The sequence below is a fragment of the Haemaphysalis longicornis genome, unplaced genomic scaffold, assembly GCF_048455015.1.
Source record: "Haemaphysalis longicornis isolate Haplotype H1 unplaced genomic scaffold, Haemaphysalis longicornis Haplotype H1 scaffold_3, whole genome shotgun sequence".
Classification (NCBI taxonomy): domain Eukaryota; kingdom Metazoa; phylum Arthropoda; class Arachnida; order Ixodida; family Ixodidae; genus Haemaphysalis; species Haemaphysalis longicornis.
The window spans coordinates 91813199-91823517 of NW_027526335.1; positions in this window are offsets into that span (position 1 = coordinate 91813199).

Consider the following 10319-nt stretch of genomic DNA (forward strand, 5'->3'; position numbering starts at 1 on the left):
CCAGGGTGCAACGCGATGATACACTCCTTAGGCGATGGGTGCAGTTTCTATTTCCCCGTACCCGCCACAGTGGCTTAGTAGATAAGGCGTTGTGCTGCTGAGCACGAGGTCGCGGGTTCGTTTCCCGGCCGCGGCGGCCGCTTTTCTGGCGGAGACGAAAAGCGACAACGCCCGTGTGTTCGAGATTTCGGCGCACATTAAAGATCCCCAGGTGGTCAAAATTAATCTGGATCCCTCCCCTACGGCGCGCCTCATCGCCTGCATTGCGTCGGCGCGTTAAACCCCACAATCAATCATTCTATTTCCAGAGGTTTAGCTTCGGGAAGAATCTGTGGATGTTTACCTCAGTTAATTTAGTGTTTTGCGATAAGTGTCTTTGGATATTCGTCTAGAAATAAATGCTGATTATACCGGAAGAATATTGTCACACAAGACTGCATGCACTTTTGCTGTCTAACTTTACAGGCTGTTCAACAAAATGTCCCGGTGGTATATCCTCACCGTAACTGCGCGCGGTACACATGCATTGTAATATCCTTATGAGCATTTCTTACTCGTCCTCCCTGTTGTGATTGGCGCTGAGTAAACCAGCCGCGACAGCGATTAGTTCCGAACTGATTTTATTTCTCGAGCATACGCGGAGGTGAGCTTCCATCCAAATGCCTCGTGCGCTGTATAATTTTTCTCTAAGATAATTCCCCGCAATTACCCCTCTCAAAAAAAGCTTAGGTGCGTTCATGATTTTTTGTTATCCGCAACGGGGAGATCACACGATTACACGAATGCGAAGCAAACGATAAGTGAGTCGAATCCACACAAACAAAGGCGTTTCCAACACACAATGAGGTTTAATAAGAATAGGAAGTGGCACGTTTATTTTCTATTCAAAAAGGTACCCACTGGGGCAACTCAGTGGCTAAGGCATTGTACTGCTGGGCGCAACGACGCGGATTAAATCCCGGCCCCGGTGGCCTTTTTTTTTTTTTTTTTTTTTATGGCGGCGAGAAGCGAGAACTAGCGCATGTGGAGATTTCAACGTACGTTAAGCGTTCCCAGGTGATCAAAATTAGTCCGAAGACCTCCACTACACATCCCTCATAGCCCTGGTTGAGCTTGGACGTGTGAAATTCCAAAATTTAAAGAAAACTGTTCATTATGGGTTCACGTCGAGGCCAACGAACTCATGGCAAGCTATGGTAACAAGTCAGTTTGGCGCTTGAGGGAAACGTTCTTTTTAAATCCCACATGAATTGCGAGTTTTAAAAGGCCGGCCTGCTGTACGTAATAGTTGCCGCGTAATCACCGGCTGTGATTTTATGAGAAAAATAGGCAACTTTTGTTGGCTCAGGAAGGTTAATTGCGCGGATCATGCAGATTCCATGTAATCGTCATTTATTAGAGGCGAAGCCACTTAAGGGTTAGGGCTGCTGGCTTCTCCTCCCGTCGTCGTCGTAATCGTCGTCTCATGTAGTCACGGTAATAAAACACCGGGGGACTCCTTTACGCCTCACGCTGGAGAGCTGTGTGCTTCAAAGACAAGAGGGTTTTACAGCAAAGCTGAACACCTCTACCCCCCAACGGTTTCATCTACGTTGGATAAAACTCCAAGGCGTCAAGAATACACTTATGCACTGCATGCTTCGCCCCCTCACCAGGGATCCACGTTAGTAGAGATGGCCCGCCGGATGGATTGCTGGAAAAAACCTTATTAAGTACGAGCTTTAGGTGTTGATGTTAGGGGCACTTTCCGGTAGATTCCCTGAGAGTTCCGGACAACTTTTTTCTTTGTGCTTCATATCGTCTTATAGTGTCGATAAATACAAATACAAAATACAAATATTGTTTATTACCAAGATTGCCACGTGAGAGATGCCAATTTTAAACGATTAAGCCAGATAGTTTAAAAAAACGGTTGTAAAGTGGTAACCGACCAGCCTGTTTATCGCAGTTAAATATTGCAGTTGAAGAGTTGGGCGGGCACTTCTCACCTCAGAACGAGTAGATATACATATCAAAATGGGGGTAATTATAATGCATTCCACTTTATAGTGTTACGTGGAGGTAGGAGAGCTGACGCGAACCATCGTCAAGAATTATGAGCGATCTATTCAGATTATTTACAAATCAGCCATCAGTGAGCCGGAGCTATGTCACGCGTCCCGCGCATCTTCGTCAAGGGGAGCAGTACATAGCGGTATGTAATGTTCCTGTCTTTATCTTCATCTCGTAACATTGCCCCCGCGTCGAGAGAGAGAGAGAGAGAGAGAGAGAGAGAGAGAGAGAGAGAGAGAGAGAGAGAGAGAGAGAGAGAGAGAGAGAGAGAGAGAGAGAGAGAGAGAGAGAGAGAGAGAGAGAGAAAGGGAGAGAGAGAAGCGGAGAGAGAGATGAGAGATGAGACATTTATCCAGCTGTACAGGTAGGTGTGGATCCTCACTTCAGGAAGCCATGTGTTGACCGCGCCGTCGTAGCCCGGGTTACCAGGAGTGCTTCGTCCTCCAGGCGACCGCTGGTCAACAGTATCTCCCACTGCTAAGGGAAAGGTCGCTTGGAAGGGGTGGTAGGTCGGGATTTTCCTTGCAGTCCACAATCATATGGCAGAGCGTACCTAATTGATTGCATAATTTGCATTTGGCTGCATACTATGTCGGGAACAATAAATGCGTTCTTACGGGGTGTACGAATGCGCCTGTTTGACTTTATCTCAGTGTAATTTCTTCAGACCGTTCCTGTCGAACCGCGGTGGCTTAGTAAGTGCAGTAAGAGTGAAAAACGACATGGAAGAAAACGATGAAGTGGTCAAGTCCTTGCCGCCACAGATGACGCTAGTGTTCTCGATGAAGGACACGTCCGCTCGAATGAACAGGAATGTTGACGGCCTGCCTCGTCACCCTGCTGACCCGCTTCCAACGTCTGCTTCCAACGCAAATGTTCGAACTTTGTTTCGACGCATTACACATTCAGAGAGAGAGAGAGGGATAGAGAGGGAGAGAGAGGGAGAGAGAGGGAGACGCTATTAGGTGCACTTTTCTTGGAAACACGTACTGAGAACACTGGTCCACGCTTCTTCACGTCTGCTATACGACCGAAATAGGCTTCATTTATCTTTACTGCCATCTTTTTTCCAGCTGACGCAAGTTTTCGGGATAATGGTATTATTATTCATATTAGAGGCAGTCTCTGGCGTTACCACGGGCAGAGCCTAGGAGAATGCTCGCTGAAAAGGAAAACGTGTTGGAGCATAATGCATTGCACTTCGCCCAAGGAACTCACGCCGCGAGTCTCCGGCGTGAGGCATGTGTTCAATTTAGCAGATTTATGCGGCTGCCAAAAAATGCTGAAAAGATTTTTGCGCTTCGCTTCACTTTGCTATCCAACATCCATGCGGGAATGAAACAACCCACAATTATATCCGAACCAATGATGCTATATAGCGTATGGGAATTACCAGGAAAGTTGTTTTATTTTTTGCGTGCCTTTTTTTGCGCAGGCTGAGTCGCTCTTTATACTTAATTCCACTGTATTCCGGACTTAGGGAAAAGTAGGAGGAAGACAAGGAGCATGCGCAAAATAGTGGAGGCCTGTGGAAGGACGAAAGTGGGAGACAGGGCTACAATAGCCCTGCTGAGCCACCAAGGTGTGCTTCCGAGCACTATAGGCCGTTTGTTCGATTCACAACCTCCGTGGCTACATTTACGATGAAAGATAACACAATCCAAGTGTACGAGGTTCTGGCGCCCGTTAAAGAACTTCTGAAGGCCTAAAAATGTTTCGTGGTCCACCACAACGGCTTGCATCATTGCCTTGGTCTTCTTTGAAACCGTATGGTTAATATGGAACTTTCTTGCTCAACCTTCATTTGAGCGGCTGCATCAATAGAAATTATGACTTTCCAGACGGACCGTCGTGCCTCACCATGCACGTATCGAGTGCTAGGCCAATTACGCCGGCAAAGCGGCTGTTGCCAGTGGGCGAGCGCTCTAACCAGCGCCGTCGATGAGCGGTAGTGTCTCAATCAGCGTTACCCAGCTTGCGCTAACCACAAGGAGCGTCAGTCACGAGCGACGCCAAGTGACGAGCGAAGCTTTTCCTTGTTCCGGAAAAGGGGGGGGCGTTAGTGACAGAAATAAAGCGACACGGCTAGCTTCAGATTGCATAGGCGAAAAGCTGAGCTTACCGCCATTTCCTGTTGCGTTGCTAGTCGCTCTTGCCCCACATTGTTAAAGCTTTGCGTGGACGGCGGCTTGTTCCGTCTGCGTCCCGTCGAGCAGTCGCTTACTCGCTTGCTCATTTCTCCCTTTGTAGCTTGCTTTCTTGTTTTGTGGCATGATTGGCAGGAAGGTTACATCCAGGTTACATACACTCGACAACTTTCTCAGGTAAAGGTAAACCGGCGCTTTTATCATTTCATCGCAATAATAAAACCGGCCTAAAACGCAGGGGTAAAAAATTGTGATAGTTCTGTAGTAGGATCCGGTGGTCCTATTCGTCGAAAATCAAGTGATAGCAGCGTCCTCTCCCCACTGTAGCGGGAAGGGCAGTCGGTGTCGCAAGAAGCTTGAGAAGAGCTTGCCAGCATTGAAGTGCGAGGTTTGATGCCTTAAGAATATTAATAAAAAGAAGCATACGACGTGAAAAAGCTTACCTTCCGCGGTGACTCAGTGGCTGAGGCGTTGTGCTGCTTATCCCAAGGACGCGGTTTGATTCCCGGCCGCGGTAGCCGTTTTTCTGATGGAGGTGAAAAGAGAAAACTCCCGTGTGTTCGAGATTTCGGCGCACGTTAAAGATCCCCAGGTGGTCAAAATTAATCCGTAAAACTCCCCTACGGCGCGCCCCATGGCCTGTGTAGCGTCGGCGCGTTAAACCCCACAATCAATCAATCAATCAATCAATCAATCAATCAATCAATCAATCAATCAATCAATCAATCAATCAATCAATCAATCAATCAATCAATCAATCAATCAATCAATCAATCAATCAATCAATCAATCAATCAATCAATCAATTGAAGGCGGTAATGTTCAATTTTTCCATTTTTTTCAGTATCCCATAATGTTGGGAGGTATGGGCAAAAAGCCATTACGAGTCTTGACTGTACCCCCTACTTTGCAAACAGTGGAAATGTTACACAGAATACATTATTAACATATCTGCAGTACAGTGCGTCAAAGAATACAGATTCGGATTCCGAAACAGAAGAAAAGTCTATACAGTCCGATTGCTCAAATGGGGTCAAATATACAGGGAAAATGCACAACTTAATCTGTACGTTATTAGCAATATACATGATAAGTGACTCAGCAAATTGCCATGAATAACAACTCAAAGACCGAAAGAAAGGAAGCATACCAGGCGAAAAGAAAAAAAAACAAAAAAAAAGAAAGAGAAAGAAATAAAGAAGAAAAGAAGAAAAAACAGACAACAAAAAAAGAGAGAGAACAGCTCAGACACAAGAAAAAGTACGTACAGGGCAAAGAACTTGGCACAACGCGAATTCATTACAGCCATACATCGCAAATAGGAGCAAGTGAAAAAAAAAGCACGTTTCTGCGCAAGTGCAAAGAAACTACAAGAAATTTTCCCGCAAGCGTTTGAATGAGTGGAGGGGATATCTGAGTTGCTTTCACGTGTTAACGTATTAAGAATGGAAGGTAGACGATGTTTCAGCATCTGTGTGCCATATCTGTTCGACATGTATCAACTTTGTAAGGTTAAGGATGGCGAGTGCAGTAACTTGGATCATTTATTCTTAGCCTAGCTAATTCAGCCAAAGTGTGTTCTCTTTCGTTAAGTTCAGTTTAGTAGCATCGGAACAATCGTAAAGACTGAAAATCTCGAATTTCTGAAAGAACTGGGCAGTGTGGTAGCAAATCTTAGTAACCATGCGAACGGCTCCTTTATGTAGTCGAAGTACCTTGTTGATATTTTCTGCTGTGGTAGTCGCCCACACCAGTGCCCCATAATTAATCTCCGAGGAAAATCAACAGTTGTACAAAGTTCGATTTACGGAAATAGGAAAATACAGACAGTGACGGCGCATACAACCTATCACTTGTGATAGTTTTCCGGCCAGGTAATTAACGTGCCGATCCCATTATAAATTTTTCAAGAAATAGACACCCACCGCTTTAAACCAGCGTGCCATTTCAAGTTGTGTATTGCCGAGTATAATTGCTGGAAGATCGAGAGGTTTATTGCGTGGTCGAAATAGTATTGCCTTAGTTTTATCCACGTTTATTTTTAAATTGTTCTTTGCCGCCCAGGTGTGAATAAGTTTAAGCGTTTTGTTCTCCTGGTTGGCAAGATTAACATATGTTTGGCTGTGAAAAAACAAACTAGTGTCATCGGCATACAGAATGTATTTTGCAGATTGATCAATGTTTACAATTTCGTTGATATAAAGTATAAAAAGAAAGGGTCCAAGTATACTGCCTTGGGGGGCGCCAATGGTTGTTGGTTTTATCATGAAGCAATGATGGCTGAGAAGGTATTGAAGTTAGGAAGCAATCAGAGAGTGCATTTTACCCTGGAAACCACAGTGTTCGAGTTTAAGCAGAAGAATTTTATGATCAATAAGATCAAAAGCTTTTGGAAAATCTAAGAAAATGACCACGTTCCGCATTCAAAATTCTGTAAAATATACTTGTTTTGGGCAAGCAATGCTAGTTCAGTGGATTTATTCTGGCGAAACCGAATTGGAACGAGCTTAAAATGTTATGCAGGTCGGAAAAAGATAATAGCCGTTTAAGAATTACTTTTTCGAGTCTTTTTGAAAACATGTGAGGGATAGATATTGGACGGTAGTTACCAAAGTCATTACTGTTGCCTTTTTTAAAACTACGGTCACTTTTGCGCATTGCACATTACGAGGAAATATTCCCTCCGATAAACAGGCGTTAAATATGTGCACTAGGATTGCTGAGATTATGTCGACGACATGTTTAATCGGTTTAACTTGAAGGCCATGATTGTCTCCAGCTGTACTATTTTTTATTGACGTGAATGCCGATAGGACTTCACCTGGGGACACGGGCTCTATAAACATTGTGTTTTGTTGATGGGGTGTTATGTAAGAAAAGTCGTAATCTGTATTTGTAGACACTGGCCTTAAGGACAGAAAATTATTATTAAAGGCATTTGCAAGGTCAGTTTTAGTTAATTGATTCATTGATTGATCGTAGGGTTTAACGCGCCGACGCAACGCAGGCGATGAGGCGCGCCGTAGTGGGGGGCTCCGGATTAATTTTGACCACCTGGGGATCTTTAACGTGCGCCGAAATCTCGTACACACGGGCGTTTTTGCTTTTCGCCTCCCTCAGAAAAGCGGCCGCAGCACCCGGGAATCGAGCCCGTGACCTCGTGCTCAGCAGCGCAACGCCTTATTCAGTTTTAGTTAACTCGCAATTTCCCCTAAAAATTTTAATGACAGGCTGCGTGGAGCGCCCAAGTAAAGAGTTCATTATTTTCCAGGTGTCTCTTGAACTTTTTGGTGCAGCATGAAATATATTGATGTAATATTGTCGTTTAGAAGCGCGTAGTTCTTTTGTAACGTGGTTTCTAAACTCTTTAAATTTCCTGAATGCATCAGGGTCCTTCGTATGCATAAATAATCGGTATAGTTGGTTTCTCTTTTTTATGGGCCTTAACGTTTCTCCAGTTACCCATGGCTTCCGCGCCTTTTTTGACTGTCTGAATGTTTTAAGAGGGAACGAATGATAATAAATGTCGGTGAATTTCGTCATGAAGTTTTCATAGGCCGATTCAGGGCATCATCTTCCAGCACCTTGTCCCAGTTAACATTACCAAGCTGCTCTCTGAATATATCCAAGGTGCTTGCGTTAATCAATCGATAAGATGAGTATCGTTGTGTATACCTAGTGGACATGACGTTCCGGTCAACAGATACAAAAATTGGCAAATGGTCACCTATGGCGTACGTAATAACACTACCGACTAAGCTACCAGTATCAAAGTTAGTGATGAAAAGATCAAGTAGCGTTTCAGAGCTTGGAGTTATTCTAGTAGGAGATGTTGTGATATTTTGACAGGGATTCATATTCGGTATAGTTTCAAATTCACACTTGGTGTTGTTTTATCAAACATATTATATTAAAATCACCACCCATAATTACTTCGTACTTATGGTGATTGACAAAGTCTAAGAAGGATTCTAGAAATTCAAAAAAAAAATGGGGCAGATGAGTCAGGTGGACTATAACAAACGCAAAAAAAAAAAAAAAAAACGCAACAGACAGTCTTGATCGCTAGCATTTCGTAATTGGGGGTGATTGATGAAAACTGAGATAGTAGTTCACAACTCAATCTGTTCGACACCAGCATAGATACACCACCGCCTCATTTTTCGGTACGATTCGCAAAAAATGGCTTATATCCAGGGATCACAAATGCATATTTTTCCGAGGTGAACCACGTTTCAGAAAACATCATGTTATCGAAAAACATGTTAAATTCATTAAAACATTCCAAGTGGTTTTACTTTGTTTTTACCTGACCTAAATTGAAATGAATACAATTAAACCAAAGTCTAATGCAACTTTTTATGTTTTTTTTTTTTTTTCAATTCTGACACGAATAATTCTTCGTAATGCGAACAAGGTGGAAGCAAGTGTGAATAAAGCATGTAATACCGAGGAACAACGCTACAGCGGCCTACAACCACGTAGATACAGTTTCAGGGCGGAATTTTCTATGTATTTTTGTGTCATAGTAAGCTGCATTCGTTTTGACGTGCCCGAATACTGGTGCGAAGATACAAGGACGATTTAGTTCGCTACAGTCGGGATGAAGGATGGTTGGTGTGACCTCGGATGTTGTGCGCTGTTTGTGCTGCAGGATAAGGAAAGATAAAGGTGATAGCTCGAAAAAAAGAGGGGCGTATCCGCTTGCCTTATAAAACGACTGCTTCTGGTCTTTATTGACGGGATTAGGTGTCGAGGAGTAGGCAACGTCACGATAGTGCGAGCGTGCGATTCTTTACTGGATCTGGTCAAGGTCGAGTTCATGTTTGATGATAACTGTTGCAGAATCATCCGATTTCTTTGCGTATATCTTTCCGCCACGTGACCAAGCATACTTCCCCTCACTGGCTTTTTTCTTAGCAACGGCCATGCCCAGAAGACGCTTCAGGATGGGACGCAGGTGATCATTTACAAAAACAGGTGCAGCTGAAGAGTTGCCACAATATCTATTTGTCAGGCGCAGTTCCCTAGCTTTCTCGATAAGAGCGTCCCTCTTTTGTCGCCTGGCAAGCTGCACCACGATTCCGCTAGGCTTTGCTTTGGAGGGTAGTCGGTGAACGACCTCAATGTCTTCAGGCTCAATGGTTACCCCTGAAAGGGCTCCCAGCTTGCAGACCGTGTCAGTTAGGTTTTCAGAAGGGCCTTCTTTAATTCCCTTAATCTCAATGTTCTTGTTACGCGAGTACTGCTCTGAAAGAAGCCATCTCTGAAAGAGGCAAAGTCTGAGGCATTGTCGCCGGAAAGAAACAAGGCGGCGACGCTTGGAGAGCGGGGTAAGTCTGCCTTAGCGGGTGACGGAATTTGCTGTATGATGGGCAGATCCACGGGTCTGCAGGCGAAGACTTGGGAACGTGACTGCTTTCCCGTCTATGTTACTTTAATGAGAGTCGATTTTGTAAGGGAAAAGAGAACGAAAACAAGGACCCCCCAGTCGAATTTGCGAGATAATTTGCGCCCAATATGGAGTTCGGTATCGTTACCAGCGATCCTTTCATGTGCATTGACACGTATGATGGGTGCGTAGGCGTAAAGCCGGATACACCTATACCTTCTAGCCGGATAGGATGACGTTTTCTGTAGTCATCACTGCAAGCACAACAGGAGTTATGTATGCTCGTCGTGTCTGTGAAAAAGTGTGGTGTGCACCCCGTTCTCATTTCCTAGTGAAAAATTTCATCCTGCATAAACATTTCGCCCTCCATTACCATTTCGCCAACGACCACATCAATACTTACAACTGTTAAATCGAAACCAGCTCATAATCAGCACCAAATCACAAAGGTACGCGTACAATACATTATGCGTACTATACGCGCACTGTAGGTTGTCGTAAAATGGTTGTCGAAAGGCAACTTTTTTTTCAAGCATGCAGCTGCTGACAAAACGCCCGATGACGATTGGTTGGGAAGTGGGGAAACAAGTCGAGGACGCTCGCCTTGAAATGTTATCTACAAAAATAAAAAAATTCTCCAGCATTTCCGCGAGGGGAAGAACGTGAAAGTGCGAATGCACGAGTTGAATTTGCGCGGTTCGGTAATGTTCGCGAAAGAGAGATCACAC